This window comes from Neoarius graeffei, chromosome 26, assembly GCF_027579695.1.
Source record: "Neoarius graeffei isolate fNeoGra1 chromosome 26, fNeoGra1.pri, whole genome shotgun sequence".
Classification (NCBI taxonomy): Eukaryota; Metazoa; Chordata; class Actinopteri; order Siluriformes; family Ariidae; genus Neoarius; species Neoarius graeffei.
The window spans coordinates 29970539-29991677 of NC_083594.1; the positions used below are offsets into that span (position 1 = coordinate 29970539).

The window sequence follows — 21139 nt, forward strand, 5'->3', positions numbered from 1 at the left end:
CTGAAAATTACTCATTAACTAGGGGAATTAAATTTGATATTTTTGACATGTGAATCTGACAGGGGTGATAGCGTTCCGGCACCACGCCGGATTTCTGGCGTACCGTGGCTGGGGAAAAAGAAAAAAAAATCTAGTTCGCCCATTGTCCTGTGTCATTCTGAGATGCGCAGATAGACAGTAAAGGGAATTCCGAATTCCCTTTACTGTCTATCTGCGCATCTCAGAATGACACAGGACAATGGGCGAACTAGATTTTTTTTTTTTTTTCCCCAGCCACGGTACGCCGGAAATCCGGCGCGGCGCCGGAACGCTATCACCCCTGGAATCATTAATGTACATGAAAGAAAAAGGCTTAAAAGTTATAACTTGTTTTAGTGAAAATAAGTACTTAAATGCACTAGAATGCAGGGTTTTGAGTGTTATTAAAATATTTTCGGGGGATGTTACCCTGCCCCCCCCCCCATTTCAGGGTTTTTTCCTTTGCTCCACTTTCATCTCTAAATTTAAATCCTCTTAACTTGAAGTGGAAAGTCTTATCACATAGTAAGTTATTTTAACTCAAAACGGTGAGCTACAATCATGCAGAAATGTGTTTGTTCAACTAGCTAAGGAAAGTGTATTATATTGATTTTTTTGTTTTGTTTTAACTCAGAGTCTTAAGTTGAAACAATACGTCTCGTCTCGTCTCGTCTTCATCCGCTTTATCCGGGGCCGGGTCGCGGAGGCAGCAGTCTGAGCATGGAAGCCCAAACTTCCCTTTCCCCAGACACCTCGGCCAGCTCCTCGCGAAGAACACCAAGGCGTTCCCAGGCCAGCTGAGAGACGTAGTCCCTCCAGTGTGTCCTGGGTCTTCCCCGGGGCCTTCTCCCAGGGGGACATGCCTGGAACACCTCCCCAGGGAGGCGTCCAGGAAGCATCCGAAAGGGATGCCCGAGCCACCTCAGCTGATTCCTCTCGATGTGGAGGAGCAGCGGCTCTACTCTGAGCTCCTCCCGAGAGACTGTGCTTCTCACCCTCTCTCTAAGGGAGCGCCCAGCCACCCTGCAAAGGAAACTCATTTCGGCCACTTGTATCCGCGATCTTGTTCTTCCAGTCATTACCCAAAGCTCATGACCATAGGTGAGAGTCGGAACGTAGATCGACCGGTAAATCGAGAGCTTCACCTTTTGGCTCAGCTCCTTCTTCACCACGACGGACCGGTAAAGTGACCGCATCACTGTGGCGGCTGCACCGATCCGCCTGTCGATCTCACACGCTATCCTTCCCTCACTTGTGAACAAGATCTCAAGATACTTAAACTCCTCCACTTGAGGCAGGACTTCTCCACCAACCTGGAGAGGGCAAGCCACCCTTTTCTGGTCGAGAACCATGGCCTCGGACTTGGAGGTGCTGATTCTCATCCCAGCCACTTCACACTCGACTGCAAACCGCCCCAGTGCATGCTGAAGGTCCTGGTTTGAAGAAGCCAACAGGACATCATCTGCAAAAAGCAGAGATGAAATCCTGTGGTTCCCAAATAGGATTCCTTCCAGCCCCTGGCTGTGCCTAGAAATTCTGTCCATAAAAATTATGAACAGAACCGGTGACAAAGGGAGGGACACGGTCGAATGCCTTCTCCAGATCCACAAAGCACATGTGGACTGGTTGGGCAAACTCCCATGAACCCTCGAGCACCCTATGAAGGGTATAGAGCTGGTCCAGTGTTCCATGACCAGGACAAAAACCGCATTGTTCCTCCTGGATCCGAGGTTCAACTATTGGCCGAATTCTCCTCTCCAGTACCCTGGAGTAAACCTTCCCGGGAAGGCTGAGAAGTGTGATTCCCCTATAATTGGAGCACACTCTCCGGTCCCCTTTCTTAAAAAGAGGGACCACCATCCCAGTCTGCCACTCCAGAGGCACTGTCCCCGACCGCCACGTGATGCTGCAGAGGCGCGTCAGCCAAGACAGCCCCACAACATCCAGAGACTTGAGATAGGGCGGATCTCATCCACCCCCAGTGCCTTGCCACCGAGGAGCTTCAAAACCACCTCAGTGACTTCGGCTTGGGTAATGGACAAGTCCACCTCTGAGTCATCAACTTCCGCTTCCTCAATGGAAGATGTGATGGTGGGATTGAGGAGATCCTCGAAGTATTCCTTCCACCGCCTGACAACGTCTCCAGTTGAGGTCAACAGCTCCCCACCCGCACTGTAAACAGTGTTGGCAGAGTACTGCTTCCCCCTCCTGAGGCGCCGGACGGTTTGCCAGAATTTCTTCAAGGCCGACCAATAGTCCTCCTCCATGGCCTCACCGAACTCCTCCCAGTTCCGAGATTTTGCCTCCGCAACTGCCCGAGCTGTGGCACGCCTGGCCTGCCGATATCCGTCAGCTGCCTCCGGAGTCCCAGAGGCCAACATGGCCCGATAGGACTCCTTCTTCAGCTTGATGGCGTCCCTTACTTCCGGTGTCCACCACTGGGTTCGGGGATTCCCGCCACGACAGGCACCGGAGACCTTGCGGCCACAGCTCCGAACAGCTGCGTTTACAATGGAGGTAGAGAACATGGTCCACTCAGACTCAATGTCCCCTGCCTCCCTCAGAAGCTGGGAGAAGCTCTCCCGGAGGTGGGAGTTAAAGACCTCCCCGACAGAGTGCTCGGCCAGACGTTCCCAGCAGACCCTCACCATACATTTGGGCCTGCCAGGTCTGTCCAGATTCCTCCTCCGCCAGCAGATCCAACTCACCACCAGGTGGTGATCAGTTGACAGCTCAGCCCCTCTCTTCACCCGAGTGTCCAAGACATAGGGCCGGAGATCAGATGAAACGACAACAAAGTCGATCATCGACCTGTGACCTAAGGTGTCCTGGTGCCATGTGCACTTATGGACACCCCTATGCTCGAACATGGTGTTTGTTATGGACAAACCATGACTAGCACAGAAGTCCAATAACAAAACACCACTTGGGTTCAGATCGGGGAGGCCGTTCCTCCTAATCACGCCCCTCCAGGTGTCACTGTCGTCGCCCACATGAGCATTGAAGTCCCCCAGTAGAACAATGGAGTCCCCAGTCTGAGCACCTCTCAGTACCTCTCCTAGGGACTCCAAGAAGGCCAGATACTTTATACTGCTATTCAGCCCATAGGCACAAATGACAGCAAGAGCCCTCTCCCCGATCCGAAGGCGCCGAGAGGCGATCCTCTCGTTCACTGGGGTAAACTCCAACACATGGCGGCTGAGCTGGGGAGCTACAAGCAAGCCCACACCAGCCCGCCGCCGCTCACCATGTAACAATACGTGATTAACAGTTTTCTTCGTATCAAGTATCACATTGAGAAAGCAAGTGATAAAAAGTTAAATCAACTTTGACAACTTAAAACACAATGTTGAGACAACAACAACAATGTAGTACAATCAACTTTTTAAACTTACATTTCTGAGTTGAAACAAAGATAAACCTCAAGTTGAGTTAACATGCGTTTTTAAGGCAGCAGGTGGACTTTCATTTGCAAGTTTAACCAACTTGAAATGTTTTACAGTGTAGTGCTCTGACTTTTGGTTTCACATTTGAAATTAGGAAAATCATGGGGAAAAAAAAAATAATTGTAGCTATGCAGTCCCCAGTCCACAATTTATTTAAAAATGGCTCCTTGCATCCCACACATTCAATATTGAGACATTTGTGAATCAGAGCAAGTTATTTTATAAAGTACTTTTGAAAGCAAGATAGACTAGTAAGAGTATGAATAGAGGTAATATTTTAAAAGTCCTCAGGAACATGCACATTTACAGTATTCAGATACGCGAGGTAGGCGGATATAAGTGCAGAAGTAAACAGTTTAATGATAAACAGTGAAAAACACACACAGTCCAGATCAGCAGACAAAATCCAAACACATGAAACAGGCAAAAGGGTCAGGCGAGGTGCAAACGGGATATCAGAGGCAAAGCGAGAACAAGAAACCAGAAACATGGGAAGAAAGGCTCGGTAATGCGTACTGACATATCATAATATTTCACACTAATTATGCATCAGCACAGTCCTTAAATAGGTGCACACGTAGCTCCTTAATTAAGTTCAGGTGTGCATCATTAACAGCGCGCATACTGGAGTCCGCTCAATGCGCGCGCAGCCCGAGGCATGCCTTCAGGTGCACATGCCACAGTGCGTAGGACTGAAAATTTTGAAGTTCTCAATTACATTGTGCTTCTACTGACTGGTTAAAGTACCAGTCTAACTTTTCTACTTCTTGTGCTGTATTGTGAAGAAATTTTGCATAAGCCTTTGGTAATAGATGCTACACTCAAAAGAATAACTCATTGGATGAACTCGAATTGTGGGCAGGATTTCCATCCAGTAGATATATGTAGGTCCAACTCAAACTGTATACATCCATGCAACATGATATAATTGAGTTAGTCCAACTCATTTTTATCAAATGCAGCCAAAATAAAATAATTCTCATCTCATTATCTCTCGCCGCTTTATCCTTCTACAGGGTTGCAGGCAAGCTGGAGCCTATCCCAGCTGACTACGGGCGAAAGGCGGGGTACACCCTGGACAAGTCGCCAGGTCATCACAGGGCTGACACATAGACACAGACAACCATTCACACTCACATTCACACCTATGGTCAATTTAGAGTCACCAGTTAACCTAACCTGCATGTCTTTGGACTGTGGGGGAAACCGGAGCACCCGGAGGAAACCCACGCGGACACGGGGAGAACATGCAAACTCCACACAGAAAGGCCCTCGCCGGCCCCGGGGCTCGAACCCAGGACCTTCTTGCTGTGAGGCGACAGCACTAACCACTACACCACCGTGCCGCCCTGATGTAAATATATGTAATAGAAATTCACTAATATATTAAAAGTATTTGCAGTTTTCATCAAAAACATATTTGGATGTTGTTACATTTTTATATAAAGTAGTGAATCTGTCATGTGACATGGGAAAAATAAATGTGGGTAACAGTGATGCTACATGAGAAACATACTGTGATAAACTTACCAGATATTCCTTGAAGAAAGAGTCTGGATCTTCATTAAGGTTTCTTAATGAAGGGTTCTCAGTATGCACTCCCTCCTAGTGTTGATGTTGTTGCACTAAAACAAGGGCAACAAATCAAGACAGAATTTAGGCAAATGTGGGTGGGATTGTGGAGTCACCTTTTCTATAACTAATTAAATTGACAACCCCTGACTAAGTGACATGTTTTATGGATTTCATGTAATATTTGATGCCTAACAATAAGAGTACAGAACAACTGAAATTGTACAATGAACGCAATAACTGCAGGATGTTTGTTTAAAATGAGTGAATTGGGATGATTTTGAGCAGATTATTTCCTGTGAATACCATATCAGAGAAGTTTTTGTGAAATCTTTAACTTTTTATACAGTTCGCTGTATTATGGATGTGGGTTCTAAGCTTCAATTTTAAATAATAATCTATAAAAATAAATTTCATCTAGTTTTTTGCACACAAAAAAGAAATTCTGAGATGTAGGCCTACTGTATATTTTCCTTACTCCCTTTAAAACCAAGAAGGCCTTTGAACCCCCAGAATGAGAACCAATATTTTAGCATATTTTTAGTTCTAATACATAATCTGCTGGCTGCCATAATGTTATGTTTTATAACGGATGAGCCAAAACCAAGCACCGCCCACCACACGCAGTATGTCACTCACCAGCAGGAGTGCTTATTGGTCCACTGCAGTGCAGTGCATTCTGGTAGTTATAGGTTTTCTACCTCTTGACCAAAAGCAAATGGCACAGCTCTTTTTCTGCTTTCTGTGGTCATGCAGCACCAATTTCAAAAATATTTGCATCTTTTTTACTGAATAGACATTTGACAGAATAGTTTAAAGAAAAGAACATCTTTCCAGCTGTAAAATACTTAGTATTTAAATGAGCAGCTATGAACAACAAAACCTGACACTAACCACCCCAATACAGTGAAAGTTTACTCTATGCAATTATACTAACCAAATCTTTTATTGCCAGGATATCCTTGATCTTTTGCCCCTTCACTCCTACTTTGCTCTTGAAGATCTGCATCAACTTGTCTGAGAAGTGGTCCAGCTGTGACATGAATTTTGATTGCAGTGGCTTAGTGGTGATCCGCAAGAACTCTGCATTCACCTTAAAAATATTAACAAACAACATACAGCCATTTTTTAAACTTGTTTATCACTAACATCTAGGGATGCAGGATTATTGCCAAATTCAAATTGCAATTGTGCCATTAATCACCATTGACAGTAATAAAAATGATCAACGCACACAAACACATTTACTTACTTCACTCTGCTCAAACAGCGCAGCAGGCCATCTGTTTTTGAACTCTCCTATCATAGGCCTCTGCTCCACGATCTCTAGGCATCTGTGGGAGAAGGTTTTTTCCATTTTCACACTTATCACAGCTTCATGGTTACGTTTTTTCAGTTCTGACAATAAAGCAATTCTCTCATTCTCCAAGCTTTCTGTTTCCCCTTTTGGATGCTGAGGAATGTAGTTAACTTCAGCCTTTCTTGGTTCTTGATATTGGCTGCAGCTTTGCCCTGGCCTTCTCTTTTGTGCTTCAAGGAGTTGACACAGATTTCAGGATGTCTGAGTCACCCCAGCTTTGTTCGATAATTTTGCATTTTATATTTTAATGACTGTTTCCATCCCCAAAATCCTGTCTTGGTTCCCAGCTGCCCCAGACAAGGATGGGCCCTTGTCAAAGCTGCTGCTACCTCTTCACACTGATAGTCTTTTGGGTATTTGGTGTATTTCATCATTTCTTGGGGTAGGCCATCAAGGATGACTACTTTCAGCTTTGGGCCAGGGTTGAAGTATGTTCCATTTTTCTCAAACTCAGTATTTTTTTTTTTTTTTGGTGTAGCTCAAGTTCAGCCTTGTAGGTGAATTTAAGGACAACAAAAACTGTAGGCCAGGAGGACAATCCTGAGAGCTGAATTTCTGGGGATGAATGTGGGGTTGATATATACAGTGTTATCATCGCTGTTGGATGAGGCTATTGACGAAGTGGGGGTTTGAGGCTCTGAGCAAGTGGTAATTGAGGTCTCATCAGATGGATCTACTGGGTACAAAGTGGTGTAGGGCTCCACAGGTGACAAGATAGAGTATATTACTTTGAGCGTGCTTTTATTTTGAATTTCAGACACTGAAGTTAGGCTCATGAACTCGTTAAAGTCAGCATCCATTTATAGAGATCTTGCATGTGACGTCACAGCCGATCCAGATTGTAACAGACACCATCTTGTCGGTCAAACGCCATATTTCCGCCTTCTACTTCTACTTCTGGTTCTACTTCTGCTTCTACCTTTTCTTCTGGAAAACCCTACTATATACAATTCTACTACAACGGCTGTGGCTACAAGCTCTCCCTACCTGTGCACGTTTTTTGTGTTTTTTGTGTGTATTTTTGCATGTTGTTCGCCTGTACCAGACTTCAATATCCACTACAACCGTATGGACTGACTGGACATTGGTTTCCAGCAGAAAATGACGGTTTGTAGCGATTTCCATCGCATGCACAACATTCCGGACGAGATAGCGAGACCAGCGGGGCCTCCGTGGATTGTTATCGGGTCTGGCAGGCGAAGGAGGCGGCGTCGGGAGAGGAAGCAAAAGCAAGGCTGCAGAGCCGGCCTGTTGACTAAGCTCAGAAAACAGCCACTCAAACCTCCACTGCCAAGCCTCTATCTCTCCAACGCCAGATCCATGGTAAACAAGACAGACGATTTGGAATTACAGCTGGAATTACCTTATTCTATAATCGGCTGGTCAGTGCTATACTAGATACTACTGATATATCTAGTATCAGTACTAGTAATACTTAAGTGACTTACCCGTCCAATGAGGATTGTTATTTTCTTGTTTACAAGATGCCACATCTGAGGGCGGCTGACAAATCCTGAATTTCTGTAAAGATAACTGTCCAGAGATTTATAAGCACGCAGTGCTTCACCACTGAACAGCGAGGGAAAGTTAATGAGGTAATTATACACGTCTGGGTATTCCACCTCTGGCAGTTCAATATCCACTGACACGGTTGTGAAAACTACGTCCGGTAAGCCATAAGGGTCACTAATCTGTAGGTCGTTTATTTTAGACATATATCTAGTTATCTGTTCATTAGAAAAATGAGCCGTGTAGTCCATCGGTTGAAATTTATCCATTTTGTACACGAGTGCAGCAGTATTCAGCGGTGTTTTTTATCGACAAGATGGCGGCTGTGTACTTTCCGGTCACGTGACTGCAAGATCTCTATTGCAACCGGAAGTCCTCTTTCAATTGAAAGCATGTCTTTACTAATGTATGCAGTTCTTCCACTGTTTCTGGAATTCCAGAAACCAGGTGCAGTTTTCTTGAGTCAGACTCTTCACCAAAGATGATCTGCAGAACAGCTGGACCTGACATTATGGAACACCTTTAATCTAGAGCAGAAACAGAGGAAAAAATAACTTTTTTACATTATATATACACATCATATATTAAGATGCAAATAAAAATAGTTTGAGATTCTGTAAGAGCCAGACATCCACAGCTCAGACTATTTGATAACTGATACTCGATTTTTGAAGCAAATGCATATGCTACAGAATAAAAAAAATTCGGATATCAATATATTAGATGGTTTAACACACACCCACGTTTTTGCAAATGTGGTTATCAAACATTGTGACAACAATATGTAATGGAGGCAGAATATTTTACAGTCTTACAATAAACACATGTATCGCGCGCCCGTGCATGAGTGGGGTGGGGGATGGGGGGGTTGTTTGCCAAAATAGAGTCTCTGGTTATATGAGCTCGTGTCCGTGAAGATTCTCAGTCATCCAGGTCATAGTAACTGTGGGTGGTAAAAGAGAGCAACTGGACTTGCTTGAAGATTCTTGAAGACATTTCACCTCTCATCCGAAAGGCTTCTTCAGTTCTGTCTGACTGGTAGGGAGTATCAGGTATTTATCCTCTCATGGATGAAAAGCTCATCTAAGGTGTTGTTGAGTCATCCTGTTGGTGTGGGTCACTGGGGGCTGGATGTGAACGACCTCGAGAGTCATTAGGGTGATCAATGGATTGCCCGTTAAGGTGATCAATGGAATGCTGATTCTCTCTGTCCTCCTGTGAGTCACTGAAAACAGCTGGGTTTTGGTGTGCATTCAGTTGTCTGGGAAGTGTGCCAAGGACTGCATTGTAGGTGGCTGATAAATGATGTCTTAGATCCCCACCTCTGTTCAGTGATGGCCGTTCCAGGTTGACAAAAATGGCTTCTTTAACTCCTTGCTCATACCAACAATCCTCTCTCTTTTTCTGTCAGTCAGAACATCTTGTTGACATTCTATTATACATTCATTGAAAGTGTTTTAGCTTTTTCTATATGCTGTTGGTATTACTCCATTACTGTACAGGATAGGAACCGCCTGCATAATATTGTCAAGGTGTGCTCTAAGATTATTGGACTTCCTGCTCGCCACCTGAATACTGTGTACGAGCAGCAGGCTAGCGGCCTGGCTCATCGAATTCTTAAGGACTGGACTCATGCTTTGTTCCCAGCGTTTGACCAGCTGCCATCTGGTCGCAGGTTCCGCTGTCCAGCCTGTAAGACCCAGAGGAGGAGAACAACCTTTGTTCCAAGTGTTATTCTCCTCCTGAACTCTAAGAAGTCATAGACAGTTACAATAACTTAAGTCTTCTGTACAATACTCTAATGCAATATCACATGTCCTGATGTGCAATATTACAATATCACCTTGTCACTTTAACTACAATGTCACTCTAATCATATTGTCATTTTAATTTTATCCACGCTTTATTTTATTTATTTGCCATATTTTATCTGCCGCCTTCCCCTCCCACCCATTTTTGTGATTTTATTCTTCCTGTGATTTTATTTTCTTGCTCTTTTTTTAATGTACTGCTCTTCACCCTTCTAATTGCCCTTCAGGGATAAATAAAGTTTTGTCTGATCTGGTCTGATCTGATCTCTCTGGCTAAAATGCGTACGTTGCAATCCTGAAATGAGTGTCCTTTGTTGTTAAGATGAAGGTAGACAGCAGAATCCTGGCCTGAGGAACTGGCTCTCCTGTGTTGAGCCATAAGCCTGTGAAGTAGTTGTTTTGTTTCCCCAATATATGAGTCCATGCATTCCTCACTGCACTGAATTGCATACACTAGGTTGTCCTGTTTGTGTCTGGCTATTCTGTCCTTAGGGTGGACCAGTTTCTGCTTCAGGGTGTTACTGGGTCTGAAATGTACCGGAATGTTGTGTTTGTAGAAGATCCTCCTGAGTTTCTCAGATAGACCAGAAATGTAGGGAATGACAATGTTCTTGCGTTTTTTCCTGTTATCCTCCTTGTCCATTACGTTCCTTTTTCTGCTCTTGAAGAAAGACCAGTTGGGATACCCGCAGTTCTGAAGTGCTTTCTTGATGTGATACTGCTCCTTCTCTTTTCCCTCTACCGTTGTTGGGATGTTCTGAGCCCTGTGTTGCAAGGTCCTAATGACCCCAATTTGTGTTCCAGTGGGTGGTGAGAGTCAAAGAGTAGGTACTGGTCTGTGTGTGTGGGTTTCCAGTAGACCTCGATGCTAAGGCTTCTGTCTTGTCTAATGTGTACATCACAATCCAAGAAGGCTAGATTATTCCCACTGACATCCTCCCGAGTGAAATTTATGTTGATATCCACTGCATTGATGTGCTTAGAGAAGGCTTCCACTTCATGGGTTTTGATTTTAACCCAGGTGTCATCCACATATCCACTTCATGGGTTTTGACTTTAACCCAGGTGTCATCCACATATGGCTGGGAGCAACTCCTGAAAAAGTGGTCAAAGCTTTATGTTCCACTTCCTCCATGTAAAGATTGGCCACAATAGGGGACACCGGTGAGCCCATGGCGCATCCATGCTTCTGTCTGTAGAAACTTTCATTAAACTGGAAATAAGTGGTAGTCAGGCAGACGTCAAGCAGGGTGCAAATCTGGTCTGTGGTGAAGTTCGTTCTATCCAGTAAGGTGTTGTCTTGAAGGAGTTGTTTTCTAACAGATTCGACTGCTTCTGTGGTGGGAATGCAGGTGAAAAGAGAAGTGACATTGTAAGAAACCATGGTTTCATCCAAGTCTAGTTTGAGGTCTGCAACTTTAGTAGCAAAATCTTGGGAGTTTTTTACGTGATGTAGCGTATTCCCAACAAGAGGAGCCAGGATGGTGGCTAGGTGTTTGGCAATGTTATAGGTGACAGAGTTTATACTGCTGATGATAGGTCTGAGTGGAGCTCCTTCCTTGTGAATCTTGGGGAGTCCGTATATGAGAGGAACGGCTTCCCCAGGGTACAATCTGTAGTACAGAGATCAGTTGATGGCTTGGTCCTTTTCTAGTTGTTGCAGGCAGCTAACAACTTTATTTCAGGACACTCATTTCAGGATTGCAATGTACGCATTTTAGCCAGAGAGGATCGTTGGTATGAGCGAGGAGTTAAAGAAGCCATTTTTGTCAACCTGGAACGGCCATCACTGAACAGAGGTGGGGGTCTAAGGTGGGGTTTACATTAGACCGTATCAGCAGATCATCAGATTAACGTTTTTAAAATGATTAGCGTGCACACAGCAACGCCAATACACAGATACGCTCGGCTCCGCAGGCATCCTGCGCTCCAAATCACTCCGCCCTGAACAGCGAGTGCCCTCTGGAGGGTGCGCACTCCGGCCCTGTGCAGCTCACAGAGCGTGCGAGTGAAGTGCACGAGCAGTGATTCGGGACTGAGCCGCTGTGTGTGCTCTCAGTGCATATCGGGCATGCGCGTCACTTACCACTTGCAAGTGGAAGGATGGCAAGCCTAAAGACAATCATAACTACACAATGGGCAGTATTTGCATCAGTATTTGCAGTATTTTCATACTTTTATACTCTTTAATGAAAGGTGATACAAGGCGGAAGTCTGCGCCGTTTTTCAGCAGTCGCGTCACATGACCAACGCCAGCGAATCAGGAAGGTGGATGTCACAGTGACGTTGTCCAATGACGATGCCAGCTAGAGCTCAGCACAGCGTATCCGCGTATTCTCAATGTTTACACAGCACCGGACCAGACACGATCTGGATTGAATACGTGGACCCTGGCAGATTCCCATTTCCCGGCGTTTCCAGGCATTTTAATGTAAACGGACAGTGCATCCGCGAAGAAAACGAGACAGATACGGTCTAATGTAAACTTGGCCTAAGACATCATTTATCAGCCACCTACAATGCAGTCCTTGGCACACTTCCCAGACAACTGAGGCTACGTTTACATTAGACTGTATCGGTCTCGTTTTCTTCGCGGCTGCACTGTCCGTTTACATTAAACCGCCTGGAAACGGGAATCCGCCAGCGTCCACGTATTCAATTCAGATCGTGTCAGCTCCGGTGCTGTGTAAACATTCAGAATACGTGGATACGCTGTGCTGAGCTCTAGCTGGCGTCTCATTGGACAACGTCACTGTGACATCCACCTTCCTGATTCGCTGGCGTTGGTCATGTGACGCGACTGCTGAAAAACGGCGCGGACTTCTGCCTTATATCACCTTTCATTAAAGAGTATAAAAGTATGAAAATACTGCAAATACTGATGCAAATACTGCCCATTGTGTAGTTATGATTGTCTTTAGGCTTGCCATCCTTCCACTTGCAAGTGGTAAGTGATGTGCGCTGGGATCTCACACACAGCGGCTCAGTCCCGAATCATAGCTTGTTCACTTCACTCGTGTGCTCTGTGAGCTGCGCAAGGCCGGAGTGCGCACCCTCCAGAGGGCACTCGCTGTTCAGGGCGGAGTGATTTGGAGCGCAGGATGCCTGCGGAGCCGAGCGCATCCGTGTATTGGTATTGCTGTGTGCACGCAAATCGTGTATTGGTGTTGCTGTGTGCACACTAATCGTTTTAAAAACGTTAATCTGATGATCCGCTGATACGGTCTAATGTAAACATGGGCTGAATGCACACCAAAACCCAGCTGTTTTCAGTGACTCACAGGAGGACAGAGAGAATCTGCATTCCATTGATCACCTTAACGGGCAATCCATTGATCACCCTAAAGACTCTCGAGGCCGTTCACATCCAGCCCCCGGTGACCCACACCAACAGGATGACTCAACGACACCTTAGATGAGCTTTTCATCCATGAGAGGATAAATACCTGATACTCCCTACTAGTCAAACAGAACTGAAGAAGCCTTTCGGATGAGAGGTGAAACGTCTTCAAGAATCTTCAAGCAAGTCCAGTTGCTCTCTTTTACCACCCACAGTTATATGAGCTCATAATTCCTATTCTTATACAATATTTTGCCAGTAAAAAGACCCATGGTTATAGTCCTAGTCAACTTAGCCACAGAAACTGGAACTTAAACTGGAACTTAAACTCCGGTGGCTTAGCTAGCTAACGGTAGCCTGCCAGTCCGACTCACTGAAAACCGGGTAAAATTCACCTCGCTTAACAGCTATTTTACAGCAGGATACTTTCTAAACTATTACAAAAATTGCATACTCACCGAGGAACAAACTTCAACAGGCAGTCAATGTCTCTCCTATCCCGCTGCCGTGCAGCCTGAAGTAGTACACGGTCGGTGCAAGGACTGATAACCAGACTGTGAGCATGTTGTCTCACACATCCGCAAAAGGCGGTCCGAAATTAAACGCAAATATTTTGCATTAATGAATGTCACAGGAGAAACAATTAATATGTTTTATGGTATCTCCATTAATGGATGTATACCCTTTTAAATAGATTTATTTTAATAAAGCAAACATTATTAAAATGTGACACATCAAAGAACGCTTGAATCATTTTTTTGAGTGTACTGATCATGTTAACAGGTTATTTATTCAAGTAGCTATTTAAAAACAGACTCACGAAATCCACAGAAGATGGTTCATCACTCACCTGTCCTTACAGATAGCTCTGTAATGTGCATACATTCCCAGTGCAAAATATGCATGCTTATCCATGCAAATTATTGAAGTGTCTTTCATTATACTCCATCTAAGAAGGCCAGACTACTGCTCACCAGATCTGAGTGCTACTGTGGTGCTCACAGAACTGAGGATTGTTAAATACACTGCAAACCTGCTATAACAAACTCCTTGTCTAAATAGTTCGTTATACTGAAATGGACCCACTTGTCACACCACTCACATTATATGCAAAATTTTAGGCATATTCTCCTCATCATGAATTTCTCCTTCTGAGTTACTATCGCAGTTCACTGACTGAGTTAAAAGATCACGAACAGAAGTGATGTCTTCTTCTGTTATGGAAATGATGGAAGTTACCCGTGTATCATTGTCAATGTCCACCCACTGACCCACTATGTTTTCTATATCTTCACCATTCATGTGTTGCAAATCACAGATGATATCATTTATGTTGCGCTGTGGGGCTAGGTGGCAGGAATAAAAATGTTGCCGATGTGCTTTAACTAATTGTTAAGTTTAGCAGTATCAGCAGTCATTTTGTCCTTTTATTGTTCCTTTGATGACTATTCTCGATAATTGTTAGTGATCAAAACTGAAGCTAGGCTAGTTAAGCCTTTGTTTTATGGCGTTAACACATATTGTTAACTTGACTGTGGACTTGATTAGTCATTGTCTCTGGTGGGAAGAGGAACTCATGGCTCAGTCACTACGTTTACATGCACATAGAGAGAATCGAATTTCTGCCATTGCTCGACTGAAATCGAAGTTCAAAATGCCATGTATACACCTTAATTCGGCTGAAATTGAACCGAACTTGATTTCTCGGAATCGAGCTACACGACCTAGTTTATGCGATTTCTGCCGAGCTACTTTGTGCATGTATACCCTATCGAGCTAGTTGTCGAGCTACTTCCGGAAGTGACGGGACCACAAGCGGGAAACACAACAGCCTCGGTCGGCATGACAACGAATCATGACAACGGCATTAATCTTTTCTTTTTGTGGCATTGTTTGCACTGTTAAAATTTAGCTCACTTACTGTATCACCAAATACATCTGTACAGCTGTTGCATAGCTGTGAATTGTGTACATAAACAAGTCATTGTATTTGTGTGTGTGTGTAAATATATATATATATATATATATATATATATATATATATATATATATATATATATATATGTCCAACATCTGAAGAATCTCAATAAAAACAAAACAATTGAACTTTTTGTGTGTTTATTAAGACATAAGTTAAATTGTAAGCAAAAAAAGAAATATTTTTTTGTAAGCAAAAAATGGACTTTAGAAAAATAATATTGTGCAAAATAAGTTGTCTTACAAAACAGTGGTCTGCGCCGGACAGTTTGTAGCCATAGTCTGTTAGAGCAAGCCTAACAGCTTGAACACGGAACTGCTAGTGTTGCCAGATTGGGGGTTTTAAGTGCATTTTAGCGGATTTGAACATGTTTTGGGCTGGAATACGTCAGCAGTATCTGGCAACACTATAGCTCTTCTTCATGACGACAACCGGAAGTGTACCAACACGATGGGGCGTGTAGCGCCACGTGTGGCTCGGGTGCACAATGCACCTTGCACAATAGCCCGATTTCACTTGTGCATGTAGGATTGGATTTCTCTGGCACCCCTGCTGGGACCCTTTGCTCGATTACCAACAGCAGCTCGATTTGGACGTGCATGTAAACGTAGTCAGTGTGTCATGGAAGCAGGTGAATGTAATTGTAAATAAACACACTTTCTGCAATCAGGCAGGCAAACAGTTAAAAAATGTAAGACAAAGTCAGGGTCGTGAAACTGGCAAGCAAGGCACAAACAGAATGGCAGAAGCAAAGATGAAAGGCAGAGTCCAAATAAACAAAAAGTCAAAACCAGAAAGGTGCTGCACAGATACAAGGCTTGGTAATGTGAGACACTACATACAGTGCATACAGTGCCTTGAAAAAATATTCATACCCCTTGAACTTTTTCACATTTTTCCACCTTACAACCATGAACTTAAAAGTTTTTTGAGATTTTATGTGACAGACCAACACAGAGTAGCACATAATTGTGAAGTGAAACGAAAATGATAAATGGTCTTCAAAATTTTAAACAAATAAAAATCTGAAAAATGTGGTGTGCATTAGTATTCAGCCCCCTGTACTCTGATGCCTCTAAATACAATCCAGTGCAATCAATTGCCTTCAGAAGTCATCTAAGTCAAGTCAAGTTTATTTGTATAGCACTTTTTTAACAATAAACATTGTCGCAAAGCAGCTTTACAGAATTTGAACGACTTAAAACATGAGCTAATTTTGTCCCTAATCTATCCCCAATGAGCAAGCCTGTGGCGAGGAAAAACTCCCTCAGATGACATGAGGAAGAAACCTCGAGAGGAACCAGACTCAAAAGGGAACCCATCCTCATTTGGGCAACAACAGACAGCATGACTATAACATTAACAGTTTTAACATGAAGACAGTTTCATTGATGTTATAACTCTTCATTGATGGAGACTTGAGTGCAAAACTGTTCATGACAACTGCAGTCCTAAAGTTAGCAAGTCAACTGTAGTCCTCAGCCATAAAAGCATTACTGTAAGAATCCAGAGCATCCTCCAGGTATAACCCTCAACTGTCCTCATGGGGCCGTCCTCCACAGGAGCGATGCGATAAAACTCCAACCAGACACAGGGCACCAGGATGGATCAAGCAAGTCCAAGGGGCAGAAGAGGCCAGCATGTCAATCCCAGGACCAACATGTAACTCAGAGGGACAGATGGGGGGGGGGGGGGGGGGGGGGGGAAAGAAAACACATGTTGCTAGGTATGCCCTAAAAATGACACAAGTATTAAATCTGTGTTTAGGCTCGCAGAGACGAGTCTCTTGACATCAGGCATAACACACAACAATGGCAAGTTAATATGGTTAAAAAAATATCATGACCTGCTCTGGCTGGATGCTTGACTGAGTGATGGGAGCACACTCCTCAGCAATGATGAGATGCAGATGGGACCCTTAGGGCTGGCCAAGACAATTCAGTTACTTTTCACCGGGTCTGGGACATGCGACAGAATGTCTGATAGCCAATTCCCTGCAGGCTACGAGAGCCAGTCGAGGTCTCCACCCTCTCCACCAAAAGATTTTCTGTTGACTCCATGTAACTCAGAGGGACAGATTTTTTTTGGGGGGGGGGGAAAGAAAAAGCAGGTGGTTAGGTATGCCCAATGTCACCTGAATAAGTAGGAACAGTATACATATTGCACTGAGTACAAGCAGGGACTCCGGCAACTAACTATGACAGCATAACTAAAAGGGGAGAGCCAGAAGGTAACACAGGCATGAGGGAGCCCCGGGACATAAAGCAGCCAGCCACTACACCATCAACAAACTTGAGTGAGCAAGCGAGTGGGGACTGACAGCATCCATACATCCCAGTTTACCAAAACACTCTATGTCTGAGGACCCTCCAGATCTACACCTTTACCTCATAAACACCATTAACAAAAGGCTTGACTAAACAAATATATGTTTTCAGCCTAGACTTAAATGCTGAGACTGTGTCTGATTCCCGAACATTACTTGGAAGTAGGGCTGTGCGATATGGGAAAAAAATGAATATCCCGATACATTTTCTCCATTTCACGATATACGATATATATCTCGATATATTTAAATCTCCTCTAAAGGACCCCATGAAATCTAACTCTTACTCTTTACTGTTTTCACTACAATCCCTGCAGATTAAATAACATTCTTGGTTAACTTTACAGGTGGTTTTCAACAACACATTTTAAATTTTCATGTTAGTGATTAATCACAATTGAGTTGAAATAAGACTATTTTTATTCAACAAAGATGTGGCACAAACTGCAAAAACAATCTTGAAAATTGCAACAAAGGGACAATACAATACAGAGCTGCTCAGAGCTCAAACCAATAAAGTGCAAGCTCAACACTGAGACATTTAGCCTAAATAAGAAAAGTGCTCTTTCATTAAATTATTTAAAAAAATAGATCTCCAAGCTATTAACCTGACTACTGAGAACCACTGGAACATTCACAATGGAGAGAAGAGAAAGACCTGCAAAACATAATTTTTCTCTTGGCACACTTTTGAACTGAATGTTTTCTGGCTCTGCCTCTCAGATGTGTATAATTCCGGTATTGCCTTCTCTGTAAAATGTCTGCGACCAGGCAACTCATATTTGGGATTGAGTGTGTTTAGTAATTTTTGGAAGCCTGGTTTTTCCACTATACTAACTGGGATCATGTCTTCGGCAATGAAGTGAGTGATTGCATCCGTTATAGCTCTCCATCTCTGACTCGGTTCCTCATATGGGGGGGCTTTAGCTCGTGGGCAAGTAGTTCGGAGTTTAAGAGACTCTTCATACTGTACCAGGTGAGTTTATGGAACATATTTGTAGCGCTGCTGCCTTTCGTGATGACAGGTTTTTTTGCACACTTTACAAACTGGCATTTGCTGTTCCACGTCCTCCTCGCGATATCCAAAAAATGCCAGATGACTGACCCCTTACTAGTTCTTTTAGGAAGTAATTTGTCGCTGAAATTGACAGAGCTTACACGGTAGCCTATGCAACACCAGCGATTGCACGAACTGAGTCAGCGCCGTAAACCGGAACCAGGAAATCTTCCCACCGGCAGTGTTGCCAGATACTGCTAACGTTTTCCAGCTCAAAATATGTTCAAAATCCGCCAAAATGCACTTAAAACCGCTCAATCTGGCAACACAACCGAAACTAGAAAATCTTCCCAGAAGTTCCTTTCAGCACGGAGATGTCGCCCGGGATTGGTTGGTGAGTGCGTGACGTTATTGTTTTCTTTACCCTTAGGCAGCCTCTCGCGTTACTGCCTGAGGGACAGAGAGAAAACCACCGGAAAAGGTTTTAAACACAAAACAAACGCAAGTCGGAAGATGACCATAAAATACTCGATAGTTACGATATAATAATTTTATGTATCGCACACAGAATTTTCGCGATATATCGAGTATATTCGATATATCGCACAGCCCTACTTGGAAGGCTGTTCCATAACTGTAAGCTTTGTAAGAAAAGGCTCTGCCCCCTGATGTAGCCTTCACTATACGAGGTACCAGCAGATAGCCTGCACTTTTTGATCTAAGTAGGCGTGGCGGGTCATAGAGGAGCAGAAGTTCACTCAGGTACTGTGGTGCGAGACCATTTAGTGCTTTAAAGGTCAATAGTAGTATTTTATAATCAATACGAAATTTGATTGGGAGCCAATGCAGTGTGGATAAGACAGGCGTGATGTGGTCATATTTTCTAGTTCTAGTAAGTAGGACTCTTGCTGCTGCATTTTGAACTAACTGGAGCTTGTTTATGCACTTATTGGAACATCCAGACAGTAAGGCATTATAATAATCCAACCTGGAGGTAACGAAAGCATGGACTAGTTTTTCCACGTCATGCAATGACATTAAATTTCTTATCTTTGCAACATTTCTGAGATGAAAGAAAGCTATCCGGGTAATGTTATCAATGTGAGTTTTGAATGAAAGACTGGGGTCAATAATCACTCCGAGGTCTTTTACTGCTGCACGTGAAGAAACAGAAAGGCCATCCAGAGTCACTGTGTAATCAGAAAACTTGCTTCTAGCTGTATGTGGTCCTAGTACAAGTACTTCAGTCTTGTCAGAGTTAAGCAGAAGGAAATTAATAAGCATCCAGTGTCTAATGTCCTTAACACATTCCTCAATTCTATAAAGCTGGTGTCTCTCATCAGGTTTTGCAGAGACATACAACTGTGTGTCATCAGCATAACAGTGGAAACTAATACAATGTTTACGAATAATATCACCCAGAGGTAACATATATAGAGAAAAAAGCAGTGGACCCAAGACAGAACCTTGTGGAACACCAAACTTTACTTCAGTACGTCTAGAAATATCACCATTTATATCAACATACTGATAACGATCAGTTAGATAAGACCTGAGCCAGGAGAGGGCCGTTCCCTTAACTCCCACAACATTTTCTAGTCTATCCAGAAGAATGGAATGATCAATGGTATCAAATGCTGCACTAAGGTCAAGCAACACAAGTAGCGAGACACAGCCCTGATCAGACGCCAACAGTAGGTCATTTACTACTTTAACCAGTGCTGTCTCTGTGCTATGATGAGCTCTAAATCCTGCCTGATACATTTCATGGATGTTATTCCTATGTAAATATGAGCATAACTGTTGTGCCACAGCTTTTTCAAGGATCTTGGAGATAAAGGGGAGGTTTGATATTGGCCGATAATTGGACAGCTGACAGGGATCAAGGTTAGGTTTTTTAATCAGGGGTTTGATAACTGCTAGTTTTTAGGATTTGGGTACATAGCCAATCGTAAGAGAAGAATTTATTATTTTTAGAAGCAGTTCAATTACTTCAGGTATTATCTGTTTGAATAGACGTGTAGGTAAGGGATCTAGTATGCAAGCTGAGGCTTTTGATGCAGAAATTAATGAAAGTAATTCAGTTTCTTTAAGGGGAGTAAAACATTCTAACTGATGATCTGATACAGTTATATAGTTAACTACAAGGTCACTTTCATTGTCTGACCTTAAATTAGTAGTTTGAATTTTTTGTCGGATATTCTCAATTTTGTCATTAAAAAAATTCATGAAGTCGTTGCTACTACCCAGATAGCAGAGGGTCGTTGATTCGACGTGGAATCATCGGCATGTTCTTCGACCTGTACGCCGTCGAATCACCGTCGATCACCGACGTTGATTCAACACCGCTTTGCTCATACGAGTTTCCGTTGAAACAACGTTGAAAAGTGGCTGGTGGTCGACAGAGAATAGACCCCCTTTCAACTTTTATTCAACTACGGATTTCGGTCGATTTATAGTTGAATTTTCGGCGATGATTCATCCAACTTTACTTCCTGTTTTATGTACAACAGGAAGGCTACAAATTAAGCAAAACAGGCTAAATTAAACTAGCTAACAATAAAGCATCGGGGCTCTTGCCTAGGATGAACACACACACACATGCATACTTCAACCATGAAAGTGAAACTTAATTTATATCAATGTGCGTAGGCTACGTCCTGTTTAATGTACAACAGGATATAAAAATGCATGCAACAATGCACCTCTCCTAACGTTTGTCAAGCTATCTAATGAGGCATAACTTTTAACATTTATAAGGAACAGAACACACTTGAACAAG

At 43.4% G+C, this 21139-nt stretch overlaps 1 protein-coding gene across 4 annotated transcripts in view; it reads right to left on the reverse strand.

The window, feature by feature from the left end:
- The window catches only part of sulf2a (sulfatase 2a), a 194902-nt gene extending 188161 nt beyond the window's left edge, over positions 1-6741 (reverse strand). For all 4 annotated transcript variants that reach the window (XR_009651642.1, XM_060910253.1, XM_060910254.1 and 1 more), the window contains exons 1-3: positions 6289-6741; positions 5974-6129; positions 4995-5089 (exon numbers count right to left, since the gene is read on the reverse strand). The gene's annotated coding sequence lies outside the window, so the exon portion shown is untranslated. The remainder of the gene's footprint in view (positions 1-4994; positions 5090-5973; positions 6130-6288) is intronic.
- Between the last annotated feature and the right edge of the window lie 14398 nt (positions 6742-21139).